The sequence below is a fragment of the Lutra lutra genome, chromosome 2 (assembly GCF_902655055.1).
Source record: "Lutra lutra chromosome 2, mLutLut1.2, whole genome shotgun sequence".
In the NCBI taxonomy this organism is placed as follows: Eukaryota; Metazoa; Chordata; class Mammalia; order Carnivora; family Mustelidae; genus Lutra; species Lutra lutra.
This window is the reverse complement of record NC_062279.1, coordinates 21,639,532-21,655,279: the sequence shown is the minus strand read 5'-3', so window position 1 is coordinate 21,655,279 and position 15,748 is coordinate 21,639,532. Positions and strand designations below refer to the sequence as shown.

At 35.9% G+C, this 15,748-nt stretch overlaps 1 protein-coding gene across 1 annotated transcript in view; it reads left to right on the top strand.

Moving 5' to 3' along the window:
- Nucleotides 1-15,748, top strand: part of SGCZ (sarcoglycan zeta) — a 1,128,323-nt gene that overhangs the window by 330,060 nt on the left and 782,515 nt on the right. The gene's annotated exons all lie outside the window — the stretch shown is intronic.

Below are 15,748 nucleotides of genomic sequence, written 5' to 3'. Positions count from 1 at the left end.
TTTGTCCAGATAGTTCTTTATTTGAAAACTAATAATTAAAAAAAAAAATAAAGTGATGTAGTTCAGTTGTACATCTCCTAAGTTTGCTGAATGTTTTGTATTTCAATTTCTTTAGTATCTTAAAACTTAGATGCATGTCATAAAATTAAGCTCTGTACATCTATGTATATTAAATTAATATCTCCCATTTTTTCAGTGAGGGTATGAGTCATATTTAAAGTAAAACTCAAGCCAATTAGCAGTTCCTTTTTTTTTTCATTTTTTAAATTTATTTTCAGCATAACAGTATTCATTGTTTTTGTACCACACCCAGTGCTCCATGCAATCCGTGCCCTCTCTAATACCCACCACCTGGTTCCCCCAACCTCCCACCCCCCCACCTCTTCAGACCCTTCAGATTGTTTTTCAGAGTCCATAGTCTCTCATTGTTCACCTCCCCTTGCAATTTCCCCCAACTCCCTTCTCCTAACTCCCCATGTCCTCCATGCTATTTGTTATGCTCCACAAATAAGTGAAACCATATGATAATTGACTCTCTCTGCTTGACTTATTTCACTCAGCATAATCTCTTCTAGTCCCGTCCATGTTGCTACAAAAGTTTTGATATAGTTATCGATTCTTCCCTGGTTTAAGAGTGTTGCAAACAGCATAGAAGTAAGAATTAAGGGAACTGTCTTATGCCAGAATAATAAATCATGAATAAAGCTGAAATTACTAACTATAGTTGGCACTTCAGACTTCTGACATCTTACAAAAATACCAAAGTGCTTTGAAGAGATGATTATTAGTGGTGTTTTCTCCAAATCAGCAAAGTGAGGATATTAAATTATTTAGCATATTGCTAAAAATGCTGTATGACAAGGGTAGATAATTTGTCATATTTATCATAGCTAAAGAAGGTCATGAGCACTTATCAACATAGTTCATAATATCTCTTGTTTGAGACTCAGTACTGGATCCCTGATAAATGATAGCAATATTTATAAATCTTTATGAAAGATTCCTAAAATTATGGAGGTGACATGGAAGCTAGTAGCTAATTACTCAAAATACATCATAAATACTGTTAAAATATAATTCCATTTCTTCTGAAAAAAGAGAACATGTTTGTCACTTCTTTTGTGCTATATTAATTTCTATTGCTGCTTTAAGAAATTGCCATGCTTTTTGTTTTAAAATAGCATAAATTTATTATCTTAGTGCTTTAGATGTCAGAAATTTTAAGAAATTGCTGTACTTTGTGGTAAAATAGCATAAATTCATTATCTTAGTGCTTTAGGTGTCAGAAATTTTATAGGGGTCTCACTGGACTAAGTCCAAGTTGTTGGCAGGGTTGTTTCCTTTCTGGAGGCTCCAGAAAATATCTATTTTCTTGCCATTCCAACTTCTAGAAGCCATCCATATTCCTTGGCTTTTAGCCCCTTCCCTCCATCTTCAAAGCAGCAATATTGCATCTCTCTGACCCTACTTCTATACTTAATACCTTTCTGTGACTACAGACTGGATAGGTTCTCCATGTTTAAGGACTTGTGTGATAGGATTGGGCACACTTGGATAGTCCAGGAAAGCTTCCTATCTTAGGGCCCTTAACTTAATCATACATGCATAGTCCTATTTACTGGGTAAGGTGCAGTATCCCCCAGGGTTAGTATGTGGACCCTGCCATGATTCTGCCAATCAAGTGAACTTTATTGAAGAATAACTTCATTATAGGTGGCCATTGGTTTATTAGTTTTTGTTTGTGGTGTAGGTACTTCTTTGTCTAATCATTGCTGAATCATACCCTGATTTTAGAACCACAGTGTTTGATTTGGAAGGGAGACATAGAGATCATCTAGTTCAAACTTTCCATTTTAATGGTGAGATGAACAAAATTCTCTAGTGAAAGTAAGTGATCACAGGGACTGATTGTGTTTTATTTAGGACTCTATTTTTTAGAGCAGTTTTAGGTTACAGTAAAATTGAGCAGAAGATCAACAGATTTCTCATATACTGCCTGTCTCTAGTACAAACACAGTCTCTCCTATTATCAGTATTACCTACTGGAATGGTTCATTCAGTGTTTTGTGCTCTGTGGGTTTGGACAATTACATAAGTATGTATATCCATAATTATAATATCATACAGGTAGTTTCACTGCCCTGAATCCTCTATACTTTGCTTATTCATCTCTCTCCATTCCCAAATCCCGGCAACCACCCATTTTTTAATTATCTTCATAGTTCTGCCTTTTCCAGAATGCCATATAATTGGAATAATTATATCAATAGCATGTAGCCTTTTCAAATAGGCTTCTTTTACTTAGTGATATACATTTGTTTCCTTCTTGTCTTTTCATGGTTTAGTAACTCACTTGGTTTTTTTTTTAAGATTTTATTTATTTATTTGACAGACAGAGATCACAAGTAGGCAGAGAGGCAGGCATAGAGAGAGGAGGAAGCAGGCTCCTTGCTGAGCAGGGAGCCCGATACGGGGCTCAATCCCAGGACCCTGGGATCATGACCTGAGCTGAAGGCAGAGGCTTTAACCCACTGAGCCACCCAGGTGCCCCGTAACTCACTTGTTTTTAACACTAAATAATTTCCCTTTATCCGGATGGATCACAGTTTATTTATCTATTTTCCTACTGTCTTAATCTGTTTGGGCTGCTATAATACGATACCAGAGATTAGGAGGCCTAGAAACAACAGAAATTTATTTCTCATAGTCTGAAAGCTGGAAAGTCCAAGATCAAGGCAGAGGCAGATTCAGTGTCTTATAAAGATCCATTTCTTGTACATAGATGGTTTTCTTTTTTGCTGTGTCATCACATGGCAGAAGGGGCGAGGGACCTCTCTGGGATTTCTTCTATTAAGGCACTAGTCTCATTCATGAGGGCTCTGCCTTCATGAGCTAATCAACTCCCAAAGTCCTCACCTCTTAGTAACATCACATTGGGGGTTAGATTTCAAATCAGAAGTATGAGAGGACACAAACTTTCAGTCTGTAGCATCTACTGAAGAATATCTTGGCTGCTTCTAAATGTTGGCAATTATGAATAAAGCTGCTATAAACATCTGTGCACAGGCTTTTGTGTGGACATGAGTTTTCAGCTCCTTTGGGTAAATATCAAGGAGTGTGATTGCTGGATCACTTGCTAAGAGTGTGTTTGGTTTTATAAGAAACCTTCAAATTGTCTTTCAAAGTGGCTGTAACATTTTACATTCCCAGGAGTGGTGAATGAGAGTTCCTACTGTTCTACATTCTCAGCATTTAGTGTTGTCAGATCATTACTTCTTCAGTGGTGATGACCAGGTTTCCTAATTTGCTATGAAACTGTTAAAAATTTATCATATTTTTTTTTTTTTACTAAGTTCCAAGGGAGTTTTATGTGGAAACAAGCCTTATTATATTTATTGTTCTTACAACAACTGTTCTTCACATAGTAATATGTGTGTATCAATAATATTTTGCATGATAAACATTAAGAAAACAAACATTTAATTCTGTTTTTACAAGAAAAGAGAACTTTGCTTTTTCCAAAGAGGAGTGATGCTATACATTTTTCATGGTTGCCAGGATTTCCAGACTGCTCTTTTTAGTGTTACAGAGTCTTTTTTTACAGTTCTATCTCAAAGAAATCGGTTACTTGGAAGCAGAGATAGTTTTTGTCTCAGTGCAGGGAGGTTGCTTTTATTTTCATTTGTGCATCATGCTATTATTGATTGAGAGGAGTGTAAAATGGGTAAATGAGGCATGTTGTGATACACCTCACACTCAGGAGTTGCATCCTGAGAATTCATGTTACATTACTTGAAGTCCCAAGGAGTGTTTGGGTATATGGTCTAACCAAGGAGGACGACTTGGGAAGGCAATGATAAAATCTTTGAAGAATTTTGAAATTGTCTAGGAGCCATAAGATAGCATTATTACCCAAGTTTAGATGTAAATTAATTTTGATATAAGCATAATATTTTCAGTTATAAGTTATGTATATTATTATAAGTTATACATATTATAAGTTATGTATATAAGAAATGTATATTATTAATGTTCTATTAACCTTTGTCTTGAGAGCATTTTCACAAATGATGCATAGAGCAAATATTACTGTCATTATTTTGTATATAAGAATTTGAGCCTAGGTGAAGTCACTTGCCCAATCTCCTACTCCTTAATCACTCTCCCACTTTCCTTGGTGGATTAGTATATGCATCTGACATAATATCAACATAATAAACTAATATGAAAGAAATAATGTGAACTCCACATCCTGTTTCAGAATTTCCCTATTAGTTTCTTCTCTATACAAAATTAAGAATGAGAACATTAGGGGCGCCTGGGTGGCTAAGTGGGTTAAGCTGCTGCCTTCGGCTCAGGTCATGATCCCAGGTCCTGGGTTCGAGCCCCGCATCGGGCTTTCTGCTCAGCTGGGAGCCTGCTTCCTCCTCTCTCTCTCTGCCTGCCTCTCTGCTTACTTGTGATTTCTCTCTGTCAAATAAAAAAAAAAAAAAAAAATCTTTAAAAAAAAAAAAAAAAGAATGAGAACATTAAACAATTAAAAAAAAAGTAAAGTACTTTTTACAGGATTTTCATACATCCTCATTTTTTGGTCATCACTTCCTAGATAAAGAGGAGATGAGTTTGGAAAAAGAAAGCTGAGAGGGTGGAATTCAAAAATAGTTTCTTGTCTCAATACCACACGTTCATATTATAATGATATATTGTATGTTGGTATTTTTTTCTTTGAGTCAGAGAGAAGATGAAATTAAATGATTTAAATAGAAGCCAAAGGATCTGCAATCGATTCTAGGAGTATTGTGCTTATTGTAAGCAGTTTAAGGCAAATTGTTGAAGGTGGGGCAAAGGGATTGGGGAGATCCAGAAAGTCATGCTAATTTGAGTACTCCTTGAACATAGGGCACGTAGGCATGTGGACTAGATACTATTTTGATTCCTATAGATTACTTGAAATGTGCACCGAGTTTTATTAAAGAGCAATGGCCATGTAGCAATGTATTGTATCATCTAAAGTAATAGTTTAAGCCATATCTATCATAATATGTTGAAAAGATCTATAAGGGAAAACAATCCTTTACATCTATTATGTGAGGCATTGCATTAAACTTGTATGGTTTTGAGAAAAAGAACTTTATTTTTTTTTAAATATTCTATTTATTTATTTGACAGAGCACAGCAGGGAGAGTGGCAGGCAGAGGGAGAGGGAGAAATAGGCCCCCTGCTGAGCAGAGAGCCTGAATGGGGGCCCCATCCCAGGATCCCCAGGATCATGACCTCAGCAGAAGGCAGACTCAACCGACTGAGCCACACAGGTGCCCCTATACAGAATTTTAAAAAATATTTTATAATTTACTCCATTTAAGTTTAGAAACTTACTTTCTGAATTAAAAATTGGGAAACTACATTTCTTCTGGTTTTTAAAAATATGGATAGATATTTACATGATTGATTGCTGAAGTGATGTATATGTTTTTATGTTGTATTCAGCAGGAGATAAAGAGCTAAACTATTTTTTTTCTCAAATAAATAATAATTAATTCATTATATCTTGGCTGTTCCTTGTTTTCTTCCAGTATGTGGTACCTTTTTTGTCATGCACTAATTTAAGTAAGTGCAATGTCCTGTCTGTAAATTTGTCTGTCTGTTTTGGGGGTGAGTATTATACTAATTTATTTACTTTTGTTTCTACATATGGCTGAATATTTCTTAGGGCTAATGCTCCATACTGGTCAGTTTTTTGCCTACCTAGTCTTTCAAACAAACTCTAATATTTTACATATTGCAAAATGATATTGTGTGGCTGTGTGCTCAGGTATACATTTGTAGATTTTGCTATTTTGATGGACTCTTGCTTCCATTTTAGTTTCTAAACCAAGAATATCTTCACCAGTAAAGTAATGCAAATGAAGGTGTACAAAATATATAAGTTCTGTTCTTTAAATTAATATGTCAGAAATGCAAAATGACATTGTAGGAAGAAAGCTTAAATTTTCACAATGTCTTGGGAAAATAATTTAGATAAGTTAATCAGAAAATTCCTAATGTATGATTATCTATGGAAAGAAAATGACAAGAAATCTATATAAAGATTTATACATGAGAATGTTCTGTTTAAAAATAATCTCTATGCTGAGGACACCCAAATTTATCTCCAGCCAGGACTTCTCCTTTGAATTCCAGATTTGTACATTTAGCTGCCTACTTGATATCTCCACTTAGATAATAAACTTTAAGGATGTAGAAAATGGACATGGCCTTGGTCCTCAACCTGTTCTCTCTAGCAGTCTGTTCCGTCTCACTGGATGGCATCTTGTTTCTTCCAGCTGCTCAAGCCAAAAAACCTGACATCATCCTCGACCCACTTTATTCTCTTATACCCCACGTCTGATCTAATAATACATGCAATAATTGATTCTCTTCCCATCCTCCATTGCAAATCATTATGCCCTTACCTCTTGTACTTCAGTAGCTTTTCAGTCAGCCTCCGTGCACCTGACTTGCCCCTTTTCAGTCTATTTCAACCCCGAAGCCAGGGTTAACAGCAGTTTCATCATGCTTTTCGTCTGCTCAAAAGCTTCCAGTGACTTCTCAGCTCATTTAGAATAGAAGGCAAGCAGTTTCAAGGGTCTGAAAGGCTTAAAGTTGATCCTCTTGAGATACCCTTATCTATTTCCCTCCCCCTCAGTCAGTGTGACCTGCTGGTGCTACTTAAACCTGATAGTCATGTTCTTTCTCAGGGTTTCGCTTATGCTTCCTTCTGGAATAGTCTTCCCCTTTCCCCAGTGCCACCCAGTTTCAGGATGACCCCACACATCCTTGAGCTCTTTACAAATTTCTTCTCTTGAGGCCTTTTCTGGCTATCTCAACCTAAATTTGTGGCTTCCTTCCACTTTCTTTTCCACTTCCCTGTTGTAGTTTCCTCTTCAGTATTCATTTTTATCTGATGTACCACATGTTATTTTATCACATTTATTTTTTTTGTCTCTTCAACTAGTGTATAAGTTCTACAAGGGCAGGGATTTTTGTCAGTTTTTCTCTGCTGTATTCCAGCATGTAAAACAATACCTGGAAGTGTAGAGAGAGAGTCCTCAATAATTACGTACGGAAATAGTATGAAGTTATTGACGGTTGTGACAAATAACAGTATGCAATACGAAGGAACTAGCTTTAAAAGCTATAGGCATTTATGGGATAGAATATTATGTCAAAGTGTGTAATGACGAAAAGTAATATACTATTGCATTAAGTGAAAGGCTAAGTATAAAATAATTTATATAAGGCCATCTATGGTTAAAGAACACAGAATGGTTGGAAATGTGATGAAATTCTAATATATATTGATCTCAGTTGTATGAGTGACTTTTATTCTGTTTCTTGATATTTTTCCTGTGCTTTCCAAATTTTCTACAGTGAGTTATGTTATATTTTTAGCCAGACAAACAACAAAAGCCCCGAAAGATTCTACACCTATTTTAAAAAGACTGATTAAAACAAAACCTGAAATTGGGTTGGACTTTGGTTAATTGTGTACTAGTCCAGCCTTAATAATTACTGCACCTCTTGTCTGTGCCTGGTACTATGGAGAAAGTAAAGATGAAAAAGTCCCCCTCCCACTTTCAGGGCCTAATGGAAGAGAGCAAGGACATACACTGCCAACCATGAGGGATTGTAATGCAGGCTATGAAAGAGGTTCAGGCCAGTGTCAGAGAGGGAGGGAAGATGGTGATCCCATCCAGCTGAGCTATTGAGAATGAGATCACTCATATTTTGAAAATTTTTCAATCAAAGAGGGGTCCAACCCAAGTAATTACACATTTTGTATGGCAGCATGTATTTGATGTGTCATACCCAGTAATTACACTAAAGAGCCCTGACATTATAAGTAAAAGCAGCATCAGTGCATAGGCATAACAAATAGATAGATAATATAATACACCATCCACAACTATATAAGCATTCATTAATCCCACAACACCAAGTATCAGTGGCAAATCAAGCACCATGCTGGGTGCTGAGGATACAGTGCTAGCCAAGATTCCATTCCTTTCTTCAAGGAGATAACTGAACCAATTTGGAAACATAAGCACATGAGCATATTAAATAGAGAATAATCAATGGTACAAAATGGGATATGTAGGAAGAGTTCAGTTATGAAAGCCTTTTGGAGCAAGACTCAATTCAGCCTAGGATGGGATTTTCACTGAAGGAGTCAGGGGAGGCTTTTTCAGAGAAGGTGATATTTAGATGGAAAAATAAAATATGATTAAAAATTTACTAAGATAAAGTCATGGCACTGAGTGGAGAATGTTGTACACTTTCTGGAAAGAAGAAAGTTTGTGCACAAAGTACAAAGAAAAGAGAGAATGTACAGAGGAGCCTGTGTACAATACAGTAGTGACTTTGGTATGATTGAAACCAAAAGGACAGGAGGACTTAAAAGAGGGAGGACAAGTGGGGAGACATAACACTAGTGTTTTCTTTTAATATTAGATAAATTGTGGTGTTGGGGATTTGTAACATAAAATATAAAGTAAGAATATGTACTAAAATGGATGAATTCTTATGCTATGTGCTAAATATCTAATTACTTTTTTTTAAAGTAAGTGAATTCTAAATGTTTATCCTTTTGGTGTTATATACACTTAGGAGATACCCATCATTTTTTTCTACAAGCAGAGGAGTCTTTAAAAATCATGAATATAATAACTTTCTAATTTTGATTTAGACTTACTTTGTAGGAAACTTTAATATATTCAAAATGTTTAGTCTATAATGGACATCCAGTATATGTTAGTTCTTTATCATCTACCTACTGAGAAGGAAAATGAATAAGAATAAAAATCCTATTTATTTATAGTTTATTGTGTAAAGAAAAAAATCAGTTCATATGCTTTATACTGATACAGAAATAATTGTTTGTGAATGTATTAATATAGATTGTGTGACATTGGTCTTAACATCTTTACAAACCTTACAGTAGACTCAGGCCAATGAGGTTCTTCAAAAACATGACCAGTTCGGAAAAATTTTTTAGCATTAAGGGAGGGATGTGCATTGCATATATCTAGTGCAATGCATTCTGAACAAGACATTTGTATTTAGAATTAATCAGACTCTTAGAGAAACATGGTGATTGTTTATTCAAATTGATGCTTCGAATTGTCTCTTCCATAGTCTTTGAAACTAATCTGTTAAATAATCATTAAAAGTAATTAGTTTATGCTAAATTCCCCATATGAAATTTAAGGATGACAAAACAAATGATTGGCTCCATTATAATTCAATTTCTTATTTTATGACTGCTATTCTAAATATATAGTAAGAAGACAGTGCTTTCATCATCATACTTAACCCAACCCAACTTCAAATACATACTTTGCTAAACATGAAAGAGAGCCTGTAATGCTATTGTCAATACCGAAGACATTTGAAGATAGGACAGAAACAAAAAAGGAAAAGACTACTATTAGTAAAACCAGAAATTATAAGTTTCCTTTTAGTTTTGTTGACTGTTTCCTTCACTGTGCAGAGCTTTCTATCTTGATGAAGTCCCAGTAGTTCTTTTTTGCTTTTGATTCCCTTGCCTCTGGTGCATGTCCAGTAAGAAGTTGCTCCAGGCAAGGTCAAGGAGGTTGCTGCCTGTGTTCTCTAGGATTTTGATGGATTCCTGTCTCATATTTAGGTCTTTCATCCATTTTGAATTTATTTTTGTGTATGGGGTAAGAAAGTGGTCCAGTTTCTTTCTTCTGCATGTGGCCGTCCAATTTTTCTAACACCATTTCTAGAAGAGATGGTCTTGTTTCATTGGATATTCTTTCCTGTTTTGTTGAGGATTAGTTGACCAGAGAGTTGTGGGTTCATTTCTAGGTTTTCTTTCCTGTTCATTGAACTATGTGTTTGTTTTTGTGCCAGTACCATGCAGTCTTGGTCGCTGTAGTTTTGTAATATTACTTGAAGTCTGGAATTGTGATGCCTCCAGTTTTGCTTTTCTTTTTCAAGATTGCTTTGGCAATGCAGGGTCTTTTGTGATTCCATACAAATTTTAAAATTGTTTGTTCTAGCTCTGTGAAAAATGCTGGTGGTGTTTTGGTAGGGATTGCATTTAAAGCAATACATTTAAAGCAATACATTGCTTTGGGTAGTAGAGACATTTTAACTATATTTGTTCTTCCAGTCCATGAGCATGGAATGTTTTTCCATTTCTTTGTGTCATCTTCAATTTTGACAAGTTGAAGCAACTTCTTTGATATCAAATGTAGCAAATTCTTACTGGACATGTCTCTGGAGGCAAGGAAAATAAAACAAAAATGAACGAAAAATTGAGACTTCATCCAAGATAAAAAGCTTCTGCACAGCGAAGGAAACAGTTAACAAAACTAGAAGGCAGCCTTCAGAATGGGAGAAAATATTTAGAAATGACAATTTTGATAAAGGGTTAGTATCTAAAATCTATAAAGAACTTATCAAAACACCCAAGAAACTAATAATCCAGGTAAGAAATGGGGAGAAGACATGAATAGACATTTTTCCAAAGGAGACATACAGATGGCTAACAGACACACAAAAAATGCTTAACATCATTTATCATCAGGGAAATACAAATCAAAAACTACAATGAGATACCACCTTACACCTGTCACAATGGCTAAAATTAACAACACAGGAACCAACAAATGTTGTCAAGCATGTGGAGAGAGGGGAACCCATTTCCACTGTTGGTGTGATTTCAAACTGGTGCAGCCACTCTGGAAAACAGTATGGAGGTTCCTCAAAAAGTTAAAAACAGAACTACCCTACTACCCAGCAATTGCACTATTAGGTATTTACCTAAAGGATACAAAAATACTGATTCAAAAAAGCACATGCTCCCTGATATTTATAGCAGCATTGTTAACAATAGCCAAACTATAGAAAGAGCCCAAATGCCCATGGACTGATGAATGGATAAAGAAGATGTGGTATATATTGAGGTGCCTACGTGGCTTGACTAGGTGTCTAGGCAGCTCTCTTGGTTAAGTGTCTAACTCTTGATTTTGGCTCAGGTCATGATCTCAAGAGTTGTGAGATCAAGGCTGGGTGTTGGGCTCTGTGCTGGGAATGTAGCCTGCTTGAGAGTCTCTCTCTTCCTATGCCTCCACTCCTTCTACGCTCTCTAAATAAATAAATATATAGATAGATAGATAGATAGAAAGGGGTGTGTGTGTGTGTGTGTGTGTTGTGTACACAATGGACTATTACTCACCCATCAAAGAATAAAATCTTGCCATTGGCAACAATGTAGATGGAGCTAGAATATACTACACTAGGCGGAATAAGACAGAGAAAGTCAAGTACCATATGATTTCACTCTTGGAATTTAAGAACAAAACAGATGGACATATGGGGTGTTAAAAAAAAAGGCAAACCAAGAGACTCTTAATTATAGAGAAGAAACTGACGGTTTCTAGAGGGCAGGTGGGTGGGGGGCATGGGCTAAATGACTGATGGGTATTAAGGAAGACACTGTGATGAGTACTAGGTATTGTATGGAGGTGATGAATCACTAAATTCTACTCCTGAAACCAATATTACACTACATGTTAACTAGGAATTTAAATAAAAACTTAAATGAAAACAAACAAAAGCAACAACAAAAAAAGAGAAACCAAAACCAGGAAGCAAGCAAGGATAGCTATGAGAAATACGTCAGAACTTAAGGCCAGGTCAAAGTCATAGTTACGCAGTGGCAGCTGGTATCTACCAGCAGGGCCTGGGAAAGATTTCAGGAGACACAGGGCTACTAAGGCTAATAATCAAACATCTGTTAATAACTAGTTTTGAAAGAGTAAAAAGAGGAGAATTTGAAGAGAACATTATTGGATATTGAACAAGTGAATTCCATTCTAGGGCTGTGTATCTCATTATTAAATAGGGTAAGAATTAGATCAGTAACTCTCATTTCTCTCTCTTACCCCACCTCTCTTTAGCAAGGAAGCCCATTTTTAAAATATTACAGGTATTTAATGCATGTTAGTTAATATGGTTAAAGCATAAAGAGAGATGATTTCAGATCCCACCTTCTTTGTAGCCTCTCACCCCCAGTGGCCACTGAAAAATCCCTTAACAACTCGATTCCAAGGTGAGGAACATAGGAGGTGCTTCTTCTGGTTCTTACCTTGTGCTCTGTGATTTATAGATAGGCCAGCATTGACTCCTAGACTTCTGCTTCATGTCAGAAGATGAAATACAGTTGACCATTGACCAGCGTGGGTTTGAACTGCATAGGCCCACTTATACATGATTTATTCTTTTCAATAAAAACAGTATAGTACTGTAAGTATATTTTCTCTTTCTTATGATTTTCTTAACATTTTTCTACCTTTGTTGTAAGAATACAATATATAATATATATAATATACAAAGTATGTGTAATTGAGTTTATATTAGTAAGGCTCCCAGACTGCTGTAAGCTATTAGTAGTTAAATTTCTGGGGAATCAAAAGTTATACATGAAATTTTGACTGCGCAGGGCTCAAGGGTCAACTGTAGTTTGACAGATAATATATATAATGAGAATGAGTTTACCTCTGAATTGGGAAACCAGAAATAAGGAAGAGACTAGGTAGGCATTATTTTTTTTGTAATTTCTTTCCAAAAATGATAGATGTAATTTAAAAAATTAATCATGATCCCATTTATTTAAAATTATGTGTAACTTATGAAGATATAATAGGAGATACAATCAATAAAATTAGAACCACTAAAATATTAAAAATCTAATTGTTATATGCTTGCTGTATATCATTGAGCGAGTGTATACCTTCTTGGGGAGGAGAATTTATAAATGTGGCCCTTACTCTAGATGATGCTGACACTGCAGTTGTGAAGGGAGGTAAGGAGAAAAAGCCCAAACAGAGTGGAACTGGAGATATAAAAATCTGAGAGTAGATTGAAGAAGGCCTTGGAAGGAGCTGTACCTCTCTCAAGAACTAAACTGATCTCATCCAATAAGCGGGCTTAGGGAAAGAGAGGTATGGACGATACTAAATTGGAATGGCAGAATTCCCCTCCTGAGCCTATTGTTAATTGATTCAAGAACTTAATCAGTATGTGTACAACAGACTAATCTATTTTATTTTAATAGTATCTCTTCTAAACAGCAATGATAAATGTGCTGGGGTGTTGTCTACTGTTACTGCACCAACACTGTTCATTTGATTATACAGAAGGAAATGTGGAAAATAATTTTATATTTACCAGGTCTACAACTGTCAGCGTAAATAAATCTGACACACACACTTTGAAGATAAAATAGAAAAAGAACAAAAAGTCCAACATGTTACATATATCTTTCATATACGTAACATGTAAAATTTGCAGACTGGTGGACACTGATATGCTGCCCAAATATTCCCTCAAGAAAAGACTGATTGCTCCAGCTTCTGGGAGTGTAAGCAGATAACCTCCAGCTGTCAGTCCTTTTAGAGACTGCATCAGCTTCAGAGAGCCCCTTGCTCGAGGTCTCACTTCCAATAACACATTGAGACTAAGGCATAGTGTCCTGGCCACTTGGCCAATGCAGGGCAACTCTGAGGGGCCCTTACAAACTCCAGGGCTCCCCTTGAGGTTGGCTGAGGCTAACGTGGCCTATATCACATTTGGAGTTCTCCCTCTGCTCAAACTTGCTTCCTTCCATTCTTCTGTGGGATACTCCAGTAAACATCCCATCCATTAAATTCTGTCTCAGTCTATCTCCTAGAGAACTCATCCAGTGACTGGGTATATGGAGGAGAGAATGGCATTAGGGAAAGAACAAAAGGAAGATAAATGTTGTCTATTTAAAGTAAACACAAATAAAAGAGACACTGTTAATTGGTAATGATGCTATGCCACTAAATAATGATTATGATTAATCTGTTTAAAGCCTCAAAATAAATAATATGTGCAAATAGTATCATGAAAACTGTATTTTAATTTCAGTTTCTTTATGTAAAGTAAGTTGAAGGCACTGTTATTTCCATTAAATACAGTGAAACTGAGGTTCAAAGAGGGTAGGTGATATGCCAAGGTCACACACAATAAATAATAGAACTTGAAATAAGATTCTGGTTCCGTATTTTGTGCTCTTACCTAAATTATCTGTGAGATAATCCCACACTAGGAAGTAGGGCAGGGATGCCATACAGTTGCAATTTAATGCAGTTTTTGGAATCTTTATCTACTTCCACAAGCCTAAGTCAGAATCTAACTTGTGGTCGACAAGGAGGAGCATCCTATATATGCAGTACACTGGACCCTTGGGGAGCAGCTTAGGACACTAAAAATACCATCAGTGAGGGGCACCTGGGTGGCTCAGTGAGTTAAAACCTCTCCCTTCGGCTCAGGTCATGATCCCAGGGTCCTGGGATCAAGCCCCGCATCAGCCTCTCTGCTCAGCAGGGAGCCTGCTCCCCCCCACCCCCATCTGCCTGCCTCTCTGCCTACTTGTGATCTCTGTCTGTCAAATAAATAAATAAAATCTTAAAAAAAATACCATCAGTTAAACAATGAAGAACTGTTTAAGCAGTAATATATAGTACTATATATTTACATACTTATATAGATGTATCTATATATACATTGACATGGCATCTACCAGTACGTGCTATTTAAGAAATCCATAGACCAAAGCAATCAGTTGTAATCAGGGAAATCTTTCCCAAAGTGCATTTTACTTTTTGGGATGGAAAAGAGCCTAGCCAGCTATGCATCTTTTGACAGTGATCTTCCTTGTTTATTGTTTTCTAATTCTATGATTACTTTTTAAATAATATATTCACTTTTAGCCTTGAAATGCTTTAAAATTTTAATAGAGGTATAATTAAAAATCTAACCTATTGCCTTTATGGAAATACATAAAACAATTGTAAGAATTCAGTCAACTTTCTATAATACTGCTTTCACTAATGTATTCATATTAGCTGTCCAAACTGTTCTTTGAAACTATTTTCCATTGCTCTGAAGTAGAAATCACATTCCTTTTCTCGTTTCTGCTATTTTCTCCTTAAGCTGGGGTGATTTGTGTTTCATTGCTTTTGCCATTCTTTATTTAGTGCTTGCCTCTTGGACACCACGGGAATCATTCTCATTATAGACTCTGTTGCTCTGTTCCTCTTATAGATCTTGACATAAGCTGTTCCGAAAGTTATTCCATATGCATACATTTCTTAAGTCAACAATATCCTTAACACTGCTGTATCTTTTTGGAAGATATTAACATTCAACTTAAATACTGTATGTAGGCCACCTCGTATCCTTCCCAGCCAATCACTCCTCAGAAAATACACGCCAAGGGTAGACTATATTAGAAGCACCATGCTACTTGTTTTTCCTCCATAAGTGATAAACTATATGTGCTTTCTCTTTTATTCAAATAACTGCTTTCTTTTTTTGTCAGCTAATTTTATTGTAACTTAAATAATATATCTGCACGGTCTTGAAGAAATTATAGGTATTTATATAAAACATGGCAGGTTCTTAAAATAGAAAACTATTAGAAAGATTTTCAAGTCAGTATCAATTCATATCTTCTAATGTTAGTATTAAAAAAAGAAAAAGAAAAAAAAGAAAAAGAGAAGATTGTCTTACTTTGGCTTTCAAGTGAAAACCTGTGTCTGCTTCCTAAGGGTTTTAAAGTTTCTACTTCTCAGTTGCTCTCAAGTGAAGAGGAACTGCACTCTGTTACAGCTCTTCTACTTCAGACTTGGAGCATCCAAGTTGTTCATTTGGG